This window comes from Lemur catta, chromosome 1, assembly GCF_020740605.2.
Source record: "Lemur catta isolate mLemCat1 chromosome 1, mLemCat1.pri, whole genome shotgun sequence".
In the NCBI taxonomy this organism is placed as follows: domain Eukaryota; kingdom Metazoa; phylum Chordata; class Mammalia; order Primates; family Lemuridae; genus Lemur; species Lemur catta.
Genome location: NC_059128.1, coordinates 171,186,494 through 171,200,288, shown reverse-complemented (window position 1 = coordinate 171,200,288; position 13,795 = coordinate 171,186,494). Strand labels below are relative to the sequence as shown.

General features: G+C 44.5%; 1 long non-coding RNA gene and 1 other non-coding gene across 2 annotated transcripts; both read left to right on the top strand.

Moving 5' to 3' along the window:
* Nucleotides 1–5,075: 5,075 nt before the first annotated feature.
* Nucleotides 5,076–9,139, top strand: LOC123629870. The gene is made up of 3 exons (XR_006732347.1): nucleotides 5,076–5,158; nucleotides 5,839–6,009; nucleotides 9,087–9,139. It is a non-coding gene; the product is annotated as an uncharacterized LOC123629870 (long non-coding RNA).
* Nucleotides 9,140–11,006: 1,867 nt separating this feature from the next.
* On the top strand, nucleotides 11,007–11,113 carry LOC123631085. The gene has a single exon (XR_006732961.1). It is a non-coding gene; the product is annotated as a U6 spliceosomal RNA (small nuclear RNA).
* The last annotated feature ends 2,682 nt before the right edge of the window (nucleotides 11,114–13,795 follow it).

Sequence of the window (13,795 nt, the reverse complement as noted above, 5' to 3'; positions counted from 1 at the left end):
CAGTGGCCCATCTGGGCGTGTGTTCTGACCCTGTGTTATGCACTCTGCTTGACTGGGCACTCCCTTGGGCACTGACTAGGAGGTGGGGCCAATTTCAGTCTCAAAAGGAAGGACCCCAGTCTTGGGCTCATTGTGTCCATTTCTGCTTTCTAGGTCAGTCACTATGGGCAGGATGGAGATTCATGACCCTTACTGTGTCTGCTGCATGAGAAAGTGTTTCATTCATGAATTAATGAGTGCATTTGTGCATTTATTTATCTAGTAATTTATCCATATAGTCATTTGGGCATGAATTAACATTAGTGCATTCTTTTTTTAATTTTTTTTTTGGAGACAGGGTCTTATTCTGTCACCTGGGATGGAGTGCTGTGTCATCATCAAAGCTCATTGCAACTTCAGATTCCAGGGCTCAAAAGATCCTCCTGTCTCAGCCTCCCAAGTAGCTGAGACTACAGGTGTGTACCACTGCACCTGTCTAATTTTTCTATTTTTTGTAGAAAAGGGTCTAGCTCTTGCTCAGGCTGATCTTGAACTCCTGGTCAAGCCATCCTCCCACCTTGGCCTCACAGAGTGCTAGGATTATAGGCATGAGCCACCTCACCTGGCCTGTTTTTAAAATAAAGCAAAAATCTATTTGACCAGTTCCATCTCACAAGACCATTTTATATTTTTGTAGTTGTAGCTCTCATTATGCCATAGGGATAAGTGATAATTAATTACAGACCCATGTAGGTGCTCAGGGAAAGGTCACAGGCTATAGAACTGTAACTGTACTATTGGTGTTGTGTAAATTGGGATCATGGCAGTGTGCTGGCCAACATTTCTTGGTCCACTGACTTTGTACAAATAAACTCTTGTTTTACCAACCCAAAGGCAAAAATGCTGACTAAGTCTTCTTTACCAGGAAAATTGTATTACATTTCTCTCTGTGATACAAAAGGTGACCTTACAGCTCTGGGCACTGAGACTACACTATGTTGGCTGTGAAAACGCAGATGTTCCTGCATTCAAGTGACAGACTTTATTTGGAAAACGTATGTATTTTTGTGCAAGAAGATGAGGGAGATTTTTTTTTAAAAGCAAAATCCAGACTCCCTGTCCTTAAGGAGCTTATAATTCAGTTGGAGATATAAGGCCAGTCCAACTCCAGTTATGGATCATAGAACCAAGGAATGTTTTATTTTGAAAGTTGCCTAGAGACTGATCTGGTCTGAAATTCCCTACCAAGGTGGAACTTCCTCTACAAGGTACTCTGCAAATAGTCTTTTCAGTTCTGTACCAATAGTTCTCTGGTAAGGAATCCATGATTAATTTTTTTAAATTAGAAAAATAACATATACTTAATGTGACACATTTTAATAATATGGCAGAGTGAGTATAAAAGTCAAACCTTGGCTGGGTGCGGTGGCTCACACCTGTAATCCTAGCACTCTGGGAGGCCGAGGCAGGAGGATGGATCAAGGTCAAGAGTTCAAGACCAGCCTGAGCAAGAGCAAGACCCGGTTTCTACTAAAAATAGAAAGAAATGATCTGGACAGCTAAAAATATATTGGAAAAATTAGCCAGGCATGGTGGCACATGCCTGTAGTCCCAGCTACTTGGGAGGCTGAGCCAGAAGGATCACTTGAGCCCAGGAGTTTGAAGTTGCTGTGAGCTAGGCTGACTCCATGGCACTCTAGCCCGGGCAACAGAGCAAGACTCTGTCTCAAAAAAAAAAAAAAAAAGTTGAAAAGATGGAAGTGGTTCAGATCAGTGACTGCTGTGCATGAAATGCTATCTTGACAAAAGGCTCACCTATTCAATTGACAAATATTTCTTTTTTAATGAGAATGTTCAATGTTACTATAGTCAAAACAGCAAAGCTGGCAAACTCCTGCTAGTAGTAGCATAAATTGGGAAAGCAATTGAGCAATACGTTTTATTTTATTTTATCTATTTTTTTTGAGACAGAGTCTCACTCTGTTGCCTGGGCTAGAGTCCCATGGCATCAGCCTAGCTCACAGCAACCTCAAACTCCTGGGCTCAAGCAATACGCCTGCCTCAGCCTCCGGAGTAGCCAGGACTACAGGCATGTGCTACCATGCCTGGCTAATTTTTTCTGTATATGTTTTTAGTTGTCCACCTAATTTCTTTCTATTTTTAGTAGAGACAGGGTCTTGCTCTTGCTCAGGCTGGTCTCTAATTCCTGAGCTCAAGCTATCCTCCCACCTCGGCCTCCCAGAGTGTTAGGATTACAGGCGTGAGCCACCGTGCCTGGCCAATGAGCAATACGTTTTAAAAGCTTTAACAATATTCTTACTTTATGTTCCAGTAATCTTACTTCTTACAACAAGGATGTGATGTAAAAAACATAGTCTTTTATTCTTAGAACACAATCCAAAAACATTTCTCTCTCTCTTTTTTTTTTTTTTTTTAAATTTTATTTGACACAGAGTCTTGCTCTGTTGCCTGGGCTAGAGTGCCGTGGCATCAGCCTAGCTCACAGCAACCTCAAACTTCTGGGCTCAAGCAATCCTTCTGCCTCAGCCTCCTGAGCAGCTGGGACTACAGGTGTGTGCCACCATGCCTGGCTAATTTTTTCTATATATATTTTTTTAGCTGTCCATATGATTTCTTTCCTTTTTTTTTTTTTTTAGTAGAAACAGGGTCTCGCTCTTGCTCAGGCTGGTCTCGAACTCCTGAGCTCAAACAATCTGCCAGCCTCAGCCTCCCAGAGTGCTAGGATTACAGGCGTGAGCCACCGCGCCTGGCCCCAAAACGTTTCTTTAAGGAGACTCTTTTTTTTTTTTTTTTTTGAGACAGAGTCCGGCTCTGTTGCCCGGGCTAGCGTGCCATGGTATCAGCCTAGCTCACAGCAACCTCAAACTCCTGGGCTCAAGTGATCCTCCTGCCTCAGCCTCCTGAGTAGCTGGGACTACAGGCACATGCCACCAGGCCTGGCTAATTTCTTTCTATTTTTAGTAGAGACAGGTCTCCTTGCTCAGGCTGGTCTTAAACTCCTGACCTCAAGTGATCCTCCCACCTTGGCCTCCTAGAGTGCTAGGATTACAGGCATGAGCCACCTCACATGCCCTCCCCCTCAACACAGAGTTTAAATAGTAAGCCCCACTCCACCACTCCTCACACTCTAACCTCCCTTCCCTGTTTTCTCTCAATAGTGCATATTATATACTCATGTGTTTGTGTGCATTTCCTCCAAAGGAATCTAAGTGAACCTGTCTCTAGTCCTTTTGAATAATTCCTTACATGTAGTAGATACTCAAGAAAAGTGCTTAATAAATTATAATGGTAAATATTAAAACAATGGAAAACAGAGTAATAATGATTATGTTTTGGCATAGTCCTTTGATTATTGCATAGTCACTAAAAATGTAATTATGCTAACTATAGCAACTTGAAAAATAAAGGAAGACCAGGTGTGATGGCTCAAGCCTATAATCCTAGCACTTTGGGAGGCCAAGATAGAAGGATCCCTTGAGGCCAGGAGTTCAAGACCAGCATGAGCAAGAGTGAGACCCCTGTCTGAACAGAAAATAGAAAAATTAGCTGGGCACGCTGGTGCACAACTGCAGGCCCAGCTACTTAGGAGGCTGGGGCAGGAGGATTGCTCAAGCCCAGGAGTTTGAGGTTGCAGTGAGCTATGATGATGCCACTGTGCTTTAGCCTGGAAGACAGAGCAAAAGGAAAGAAAAGGAAAGAGGAAAGAAGAGAAAGAAAGAAAGAAAAGAAAAGAAAAACATACATTGTTAAGGGGGAAAGCAAAATGCAAACTGGTATGGTAGACTGTTATAGTAAGGATCCCAATGGACCACACCTTCCTGTTTCTGGACTTCTGTGAAGTCCCCTCGCACATTGACTCTGGGCTTGGTCATGTGACTTGCTTTGGACAATGGGACATTTGCAAAGATGATGCAAGCAGCAGCTTGAAAAATGTTTGCACAGTGAGTCTTGGATTCTCTCTCTTGCTGCTTTTGGTACCCAGCTGCCCAGGTAACACGCTGGAGATACACCACCCAGCCCATAGCTAGCACTAACTACCAGACATATGACTGAGGCCACATTGTACTATCCAGCCCCATATTAACTATCCGGCACTGGAAGACCATAGTGGCATGAATGACCCTAGCTGATAATGGCAAAAGAAATACCCAGTTGAGCTCGGGCCAAATGATGACTCACACAATGGTGAGAAGTTAAATGGTTAGAGTTTTAAGCACTAAGTTTTGGGGTAGTTTGATATAATTTTTACTTTGTTAAAATAGGTGTGCATATATAGAAGAAAAGCAGCAGTGCTGTTTATACAAGAAAGAATTCACGACAATCTTGTGATGAAACTCAGGCAAAGAGAGCTCTTGACTAGGCAAGACTTGTCATGGCCCCACCCACAGCACAGAGAAATATAGAGAAAAGTTACTTAAACAACAAGAAAAATAACCACACAAATGAATGCCTAGTTTCTATCTGGGATGACGAAAACATTTTGGAAACAGCGATGTGTTCTACAATATGTGAATGTAATTAATGCCATTGAATTGTACATTTTAAAATGTGGTACATAGTACCACAATTTCAAAAAGAGGCAGGCCAGGCACAGTGGCTCACGCCTGTAATCCTAGCACTCTGGGAGGCCGAGGTGGGAGGATTGCTCAGGTGTTTGAGGTTGCTGTGAGCTAGGCTGAGGCCAGGGCACTCTAGCCCAGGCCACAGAGCAAGACTGTGTCTCAAAAATAAACAAACAAACAAAGAAACACAGAATCATATAATCAAAGTCACCTAGCACAAACTTCTTCCTAAAGACGGAACTCTTTCTCTAACACGCTGTAAAAATAGCTCCTCAGCACCATGAGCTAATAAGCTTACACAGTAGTTGATACCCGCTCCGGGTCATTTTCCGCGTTTCCAAGCAGAGATTGGGTGAGGGATGCAGCCAGACCCCGCCATCCCCTCGACAGCCGCGAACCCGGGATGGGGAGACGGACGGAGCACACCTTCCCCAGGGAGGCCGCCGGGCTGACCAGGTCCCCACCCTCCCTCTCCCATGAGGCACCTGGGCACACTCTGCACTTACAGCCTCGCCCAGAACCAAGAATGTTCGTGAGTTTCCGAGCTCCCTTCCCTGTCTCCTGCAGTAAGACGTGACATTCACAATCATAATCTGGTACTTAGCCCTGTGGCTTCCTTCTGCGCCAACCTTGGCTTTAGACCACCTCACGAAACCCTACGGAGCGCAGCGCGCCGGGCCGAACTTCCGGGTGGGGGAAGGAGGAGGGGCTTAAAGCAGCGTTTTACGCGGGGTCTCTGTGCGAGAGCGCTTCCCACGGGGGCTGCACCCGGGATCGCCGGCCGACGCTCCCACGGGAAAGGTGTTCGCCTTCCCAGTGGCTCTTTTTTTCTAAACTTGGGTGCGCTGGGACTGACTCATCCCTCCCTTGCGGCACCGATACTCAACCCCAGACTGGTTTGCAGCTTTCTCTCCCCTCCCGACCCTGCCCCCGCACAGTCCCTGCTGCCAATCTCAGGTTTCCCCAGTGCCTCGGTGCCCCAACTCAGCACTGATGTTTTTACTTTTTTGCTTCCCCACAGGAGCAAATATATTGGTTACTGATTTCCCCACTTTTCATCCTAGTGTGTTTTCTTTAACCCTTCTTTCTCAGAGCTGCTTTCTCGCTGCTCCTGGGTCCGGGTAATTACCCCTTCTAACTCAATTACGCGGCCTTATTTTTTCCCACTTCCTCTTTCCTTCCATTGTTATGCAAAGGGAGGGGAGGCTGCCGAATGCACTGGAAGAATTGGATTAGGTAGCCAGGGTTTCTCAGTGTTCTCTTCCTGATCTGCCAGTGCTCTTGAGGCCTCACTTGCGATGAGCCCCACACTCACTCCACACTGTCTTCCCACCTGCAAATGAGCCAGCCCTGTGGTAGAAATCAGTGAGGGTGCCTCGGCTGTGGCGCTGAAGAGGAGGTTCTGGGAGAGTTCAAAGGTGATGGCATCTCATTACCATGTGCTCAGGTAAGCTGGAGATTTTGGCATTACAGAATAACAAACTCAACAGAAGAAAACTTACAGGAAGAAAACAGTATTGCTGGGAGGAAAAGCAATTTGGGTCAGGGAAATCAATGCTGAAAAAAATTTATATGAAATCTCTATCCTGGGCCGGGCGCGGTGGCTCAAGCCTGTAATCCTAGCACTCAGGGAGGCCAAGGCAGGAGGATCGCTTGAGGTCAGGAGTTCAAGACCAGCCTGAGCAAGAGCAGGACCCCGTCTCTACTAAAAAATAGAAAGAAATTATCTGGCCAATTAAAAATATATATAGAAAAAATTAGCCGGGCATGGTGGCGCATGCCTGTAGTCCCAGCTACTCGGGAGGCTGAGGCAGTAGGATCGCTTGAGCCCAGGAGTTTGAGATTGCTGTGAGCTAGGCTGACGCCACGGCACTCAGTCTAGCCCGGGCAACAAAGCGAGACTCTGTCTCAAAAAAAAAAAAAAAAAATCAAATCTCTATCCTGGAACTATTCTCTCAAATGATGATTCTCATCCTTTTGGCGAGACAGACACCCCTTTGAAAATCTGATAAAGGAGATAGACTCCTGCCACCAGGAAAATGCATATAAACATACAAAAGCGAACCTTAGGGGCTCAGGAAGGCATTACTAAGGGGCGTGAGGAGCCCAGAGCTGTAGGCAGGCCTTTCCTTCTTTGTAAATCCCATCTAGAGTTCAGGGCACTTCAGAGAAAGCATTCATTTGTTCATTCATTCAACAAGTAACTCTTTGAGAAACTTCCAAGTGTCAAGCCCCACGCTGGGCCACATTGTGAGGCAGAAGGAGGTGAATCAGACACAGTGCCTGCTCCCGGGACACTCACGCCCTGGTGGGGGAGATGGAGAGAGAACACAATGAGTGTACAGTGATGGCAGAGGTAGCCCAGGGAACTGTGGGGGCCAGGGGGGCAGGGCGGGGGCAGAACTATTTCCCACAGTTCCCCCTTCCCTCAGCAATCAGTTCTTATACCTCTCTAGCTACAAAGCAAAGTGGTTTTTGAAAAATGCCCAAGTATTCCCTGACTGGCTACTCTGGAGCTCTCCAGGTCAGAGCTCTTACCCCTGCCCAGGCCCCATCCAGCTTTCATACCTCCACTGGGACTGAGCCTGTGTGTACTCTTCCCCACAGGCTCCTACCGTGCTGCCAAAGGCTGTGAGGCTTTAGGGGCAGTTCTCCCTCCCCAGGCCAGCTTTTGAATACATTACTAATCCCCCTTGCACCCCTCCTTTCTTTGCTTAAATCTTATTCATTTTAATAGTTGAGCTGCAAGGAAACAAGCAGTACAGCTTTAAGGAAGTTACAGATTTGCTAGAAACCTGGCGAGTCCTGGTAGGAGCTGGTCTTTCTTCACAGGATCAGAAGCCTGGGGCTTGGCTGGCCTGGTGGCTCAGCCTGTTAAGCCTAGCACTCTGGGGTGCTGAGGCTGGAGGATCACTTGAGACCAGCCTGAGCAAGAGCAAGACCCCTGTCTCTACTAAAAATAGAATTAGCCTAAGTAGTGGCACACACCTGTAGTCCCAGCCATTGGGGAGGCTGAGGCAGGAGGATAAGTTTGAGGTTGCTGTGAGCTAGGCTGAGGCCATGGCACTCTAGGCCAGGCGACAGAGTGAGACTCTCTCTCAAAAAAAAAAAAGGAAGCAGGCTGGGGCTACTAGGCTGGGCTTCCTAGTACCTGTTCCCTAACTTCTTCCTTCTTGAGGGCCTTAGGAGAAAGTAGGCAGCTCCAAGCTCCAAGTTTGGGCATCAGCAATTCTTTCTGTAATCCCAGCAATTTGGAAGGCTCAGGTGGGAGTATTACTTGAGCCCAGGAGTTCGAGGTTGTAGTGGGCCATGATTGCCCCACTGCACTCCAGCCTGGGTGATGGAGTAAGACTCTATCTCAAAACAAAAACAAACAAACAAAAACCAAGAGTACTACCCCAAAATTTCTCTGAGTTGCATACCTAGAAGTCCTACTATAATGTACATTCTTTCAATTCCAGGTGAGCTCTTCACTATTCCAAGGTGTGGGGAACTGGAGAGGCTTTTGGGTTTTTTGGTTTTTGTTTTTCTTTCTGAAGGTTGGGGTCTTCTCTGCTATGAGTTCCTTGAAGGCAGAAACTGTTCTTCATCTGTGTTGTCCTAGCTCCTACCACAGGGTCTGACATACACCAGCTGTGCTGGGACTGTTGAACTGAGCACATATTAATTTACCCTTTAATTCATTCATCTTGACAGTTCACAGTTCATCCCTTCACATCTAAGCCATGACCAAGTTTTAGTAGCTCTACCAAAATTCTTCTTAAATTTTCTTTTCTTCATCTCTATTGCCACCACCACTACCCTCATCCAAGCCACTCTAGCTAGATTTTTTTGTTTTTTTTTTGGGACAGAGTCTCACTCTGTTGCCCAGGGCTAGAGTGCCGTGGTGTCAGCCTAGCTCACAGCAACCTCAAGCTCCTGGGCTTGAGTGATCCGCCTGCCTCTGCTTCCCGAGTAGCTGGGACTACAGGCATGCGCCACCATACTTGGCTAATTTTTTCTATATATTTTTAGTTGCCTGGCTAATTTCTTTCTATTTTTGGTAGAGATGGGGTCTCGCTCTTGCTCAGGGTGGTCTTGAACTCCTGACCTTGAGTGATCCTCCCACCTAGGCTTCCCAGAATGCTAGGATTACAGGCATGAGCCACCACACCTGGCATAGATTTTTTTTTTTTTTAAAAGGCTGGTCAAGTGAAGTAGTGGGAGTGGAGAAGGAACAAAGGAATCTGTAACTGGTTGTGACCAATTAGTTGTAAACTCCACTGCACTTGGACCAGCCAAGATATTTTTCTAGCTAGGAATATATTATAGTTTCCCTGCTTTGTCTATAAACTTCCCTCACCTTTCTCCACATAGTTGATACATTGATATCAGAGAGACAGAGAGAGAGAGAAAGAAACTGACCAACCTCATAAATCTGGAATCCTTGAAACCTGGCATATTCCAAAAAATTTCCTATTTATGGAAAAGGTGGGTCTATGACTCCACAAATACATTAATACATTTATGTTCTTTTTTAAAAAGGAATTAGAGGTTGGGCACTGTGGCTCCTGCGTGTAATCCTAGAACTTTGGGAGACCAAGGCAGGAGGATCACTTGAGACCAGCAGTTCAAGACCAGCCTGAGCAACATGAGACGCCATCTTCACAAAATATAAAGGAGTTAGCAGAGCATGGTGCTCTGCTACATCTGTAGTCCCAGCTACTGGGGAGGCTAAGGTAAGAGAAAGGCTTGAGCCCAGGAGTTTGAGGTTGCAGTGAGCTATGATGACACCACTGCACTCTAGCAGAAGAAATTAATTTGTTCTCTACCCTTCCTTTCACACCTTTCACACTTATAGTCAGTTGCAGATAACAGAAAACCACCTAAAACCAGTGTAAAGGAAGAGTGTTTATTAGCTCAAACAATTGTTAAGTGTTGCTGATATACTGGCTTTAGGTGTATCTGGACCCTGAGTTTCAAATGATACGTTTCTCTCTCTCTCTCTCTCTCATTCCTCTCTTGCTCCTGATCTTAGCTCTCCTTTTCTCTGTTTTGGTTTCATCTTTTTCACCTGTTCTTTCCACATAATGAAAGAAACTCTAGCTTTACTTGATCTTGCATCTGCAAAAAAGACATACTTGCCATGTATCACTTATAAAGATGACTTTGATCCATCCAACTGAGGTCATTTGCTCAATCCCTGAACCAATCCTCACTGTCACCAGGGAAATGGAGATATCTGATGCCATCCTGCTCATCGACCCATCTCTGTGTGGCAGGGCTGGCGCTTCCACATAAGTAGTCACGCCAAGTCCAAGTGCAGTAGGGAATGGGGACTTCCAAAAGAAGAGTGGGGATGGAAACAACAGGTTCTCACCTTTTTGCAAGGTGGGGCAGAGGGTCTTACGTGTAGTCAACTCCTTGCCTCTGGTGTGGACTGTCCACTTTCCTCTGCCTGTAATTTTCTCCCTACTCCCTGGCTTCTCTTATGTGGCTAACTCCTCCTTGGTCTTTGGGTCTTAGCTAAATGTCGGTTACTCCAAGATGCTTCCCCTGACCTCACACATTAAATTATACCTATCTGACTGGTTTTCCTTTTTTTTTGAGACAGAGTCTTGCTCTGTTGCCCAGGCTAGAATGTCGTGGCATCAGCCTAGCTCACAGCAACCTCAAACTCCTGGGCTCAAGTGATCCTCCTGCCTCAGCCTCCCAAGTAGCTGGGACTTCAGGCATGTGCCACCATGCCCAGCTGATTTTTTCTATATATTTCTAGTTGTCTGGTTAATTTCTTTCTATTTTGTAGTAGAGACGGGGTTTCACTCTTGCTCAGGCTGGTCTTGAACTCCTGCCCTCGAGCGATCCTCCCGCCTTGGCCTCCCACAGTGCTACAAGTACAGGCGTGAGCCACTGTGCCTGGCCTTGACTGGCATTCTTAAAACAATTTTTAAATTTAAAATAGTTTTTAATTTAATTTTTAATTTAATTTAATATTGGTTGAAAGTCTGTCCTAGACTGTAAATTTCACTAGGGCAAGGATCCCAGTTTTAGTCATTGTTGCACTCCCAGCTCATAGTTCACTTACACATGTATTCACTCCCTCATTTATTCAGAAAACAAGAGGTGATAGGCACTAAGAATGCAGGTAAATAAGATATATGTGTTCCTGTGGTGGCTTGTGCCATAATCCCAGCACTTTGGGAGGCTGAGTCAGGAGGACTGCTTGAGGCCAGGAGCTCAAGACCAGCCTGGGCAACATAGCCAGATCCTATCTCTACAAAAAATAAAGAAATTAGGCAGGCATTGTGGTGCCTGCCTGTAGTGTAGCCCCAGCTACTCAGGAAGCTGAGGCAGGAGGATCGCTTGAGCCCAGGAGTTTGAGGTTTCAGCGAGCAATGATGACACCACTGCTCTCTGGCCCAGTTGATAAAGCTAGGCCCTGTCTCAAAAAAAAAAAAAAAAAAAGTACTCACTTCAGCAGCACATATACTAAAATTGGAATGATACAGAGAAGATTAGCATGACCCCTGCGCAAGGATGACACACAAATTCATAAAGTGTTCCACATTTTAAAAATTTCTTTTTTTTTTTTTTAAAAAAGATGTATGTGTTCCTGTACTCAAGGAGCTCAAGCTCCTATGGTAGCAGCTTCTGCATATGTATTGGGCCTGTGTTTTTTCAAATTGCAGGACTCAATGGGTGGTGACATTAACTTCGTAGCTTATAATAGAATTGTTAAGATGTGAAATAGAATAGAATAGAAAATAGAAATAAATTAGACATCAGAGTGCATCACACATAATAAGGGTTTTATTTCATTAATTTTTTATTTCAGCATATAGTATCATAAATACACACATACACATACCCCCATGTACTTGGTTGCAACATAAAATGTATTTCTTATAGGAGGTTGGGTCAAAAAATGTTTAAGAAACTCTGCATTAAGCTTTGTCTGGACAGAAGTGTGGTTAAGATAGTATCTGTCCAGTTCAAAGCTATCCAGAGCTCCAGATATTGAGTCATGTTATCACTGGAAAATAACACCTGGGAAGCTCATTCAAAGAACCAGAGTGGAAGTGCAGACACAATTTCAGGATGCTGTTGCAGGGTGAACCCTGAGTTTCTATGCTTTGGTTGGCTTGTATTACATCCTCAAGACCATTTAATTATATGTGCAGTCAGGTGTGTTTTCCCTCTCTCTTTTTTTTTTTCTTTTAAATAACAGATGACTTAATGGTTTTCAAAGTTGGATACAAATTAAAAAAAATTTCTTTTGCTGCCATGTACAGTTAGGCCATGAATTGCATATTTCTAGTAAACACTGAATTAACTAAAATGTTGGAGGGAGGGTAGGGGGCAGCATGATGTGAAAGGAATAGGGACTATTGCCCTGAAAGATGGGATTTGAATCCCTGTTTTAGCATTTGCTGGCTATATGGATTTAGGTGAAGGGAACTGATACACATTTGCTGAAGGCTCACCCAGAGCAAGGCCCTGTGTCAACTGTGGGAGGTATAAAAATAAACACTATATCTACACCCTGTCCTTAGTAGTTTACCACCTGGTAGGAGAGACAAGTATATAAATAAATAGTCAAAATATAAGCCCTAGAGGCTAAGGTAGCTTATCAGTGATAACATCACTGATACATTTTTAAATCAGTCATTCGTTACATCAAAAAATAGGCATTGAGGATTGTCTAGGCAGCACATCCTGTGTTGGCATGCAAAGATAAATAAGACATCATCCTTGTCCTGAAGGCATTCATTCTGATGGAGTTTTCAATCTCAGGGATATGAACAGTGTTTTGTAAGAGTTAGGCCCATTTATTAAGGGGTCAGGCAGATCTGGGTTTCAATTTCAGATACACCACACCCACGCTCTACGACCTTCACCAAGTTGTTAAGCCCTCTGAGGTTTAGTTTCCTCATCTGGAAAATGCATATAATAGTGGTATGTACTTTTTATGCTATTAGGAAGATTAAATGAATAAATTCAGGTACTTAGCCTGGTGCTGACAGATAGTAGAGAAGGACTCAATGTTTTCTTTCCTTTTTTTTTCTTTTTTGAGACAGTCTCACTCTGTTGCCCGGGCTAGAGTGCCATGACATTAGCCTAGCTCACAACGTCAAATTCCTGGGCTCAATCAATCCTCCTGCTTTAGCCTCCTGAGTAGCTGGGACTATAGGCACACACCACCACGACTGGCTAATTTTTTCTATTTTTAGTAGAGATGGGGCCTCACTCTTGCTCAGGCTGGTCTCAAACTCTTGACCTCAAGCGATCCTCTGGCCTCAGCCTCCCAGAGTGGTAGGATTACAGGCGTGAGCCACCTCGCCTTGGCCACAGTATAAGACCCTATCTCTATTACAAAAAAAAAAAAAAAAAATAATGCTGCAAGTTAGATCCAGTTTTGAAAAACTAGATATTGAAATTTATGAATGAGTAATGTCAGTGAATGCAGATGAGATGTAATAATTATAGATGAAAGAAGTTCTTTCTGTTTAAATTTGGAAGTATTTTAGATTATCACCCTTAGTTTATGTGTTTTCTCTATGGAGTTTCTCTAATTTAGGTATATATAGGTAGGATAGGCTAGGTTTGCTGCAGTTGCAAACATCTCCTAAATCTCAGTGGTTTAACATGGCAAAGGCTTATTTCTAGTTCATGCAAAGTCTTTTGTCCTGGCAGCTTTCCAAGGTATCTGTCCTTTACGTGTTGGCTCAGTGATCCAAAGCACCTCTTTCTTGTGGCACCTTTATATCAGCATGTGGGAAAGGGAGGGCCTGAAGAAACACACCTCTTAAACATTTAAATTCTTCCACTGAGAGATAACAGCTGCCACTTCTGCTTACTTTTTTTTTTTTTTTTTTTGTGAGACAGGGTCTTACCCTGTCACCTGGGCTAGAATGCAGTGGTGCCATCGTATCATAGCTCACTGCAACCTCAAACTCCTGAGCTCAGTGATCCTTCTGACCCAGCCTTCCAAGTAGCTGGGACTATAGGTGCATGCTATGATGCCAGGCTAATTTTTCTATTTTTTATAGAAATCAGGTCTTGTTCTTGCTCAGGCTGGTCTTGAATTCCTCAAGTGATCCTCCCCACTCAGCCTCCCAAAGTTCTAGGATTACAGGTGTGAGCCATTGTGCCTGGCTTACTTTTTTTTTTTTTTTGAGACAGAGTCTCACTCTGTTGCCCCGGCTAGAGTGAGTGCCATGGCGTCAGCCTTGCTCACAGCAACCTCAAACTCC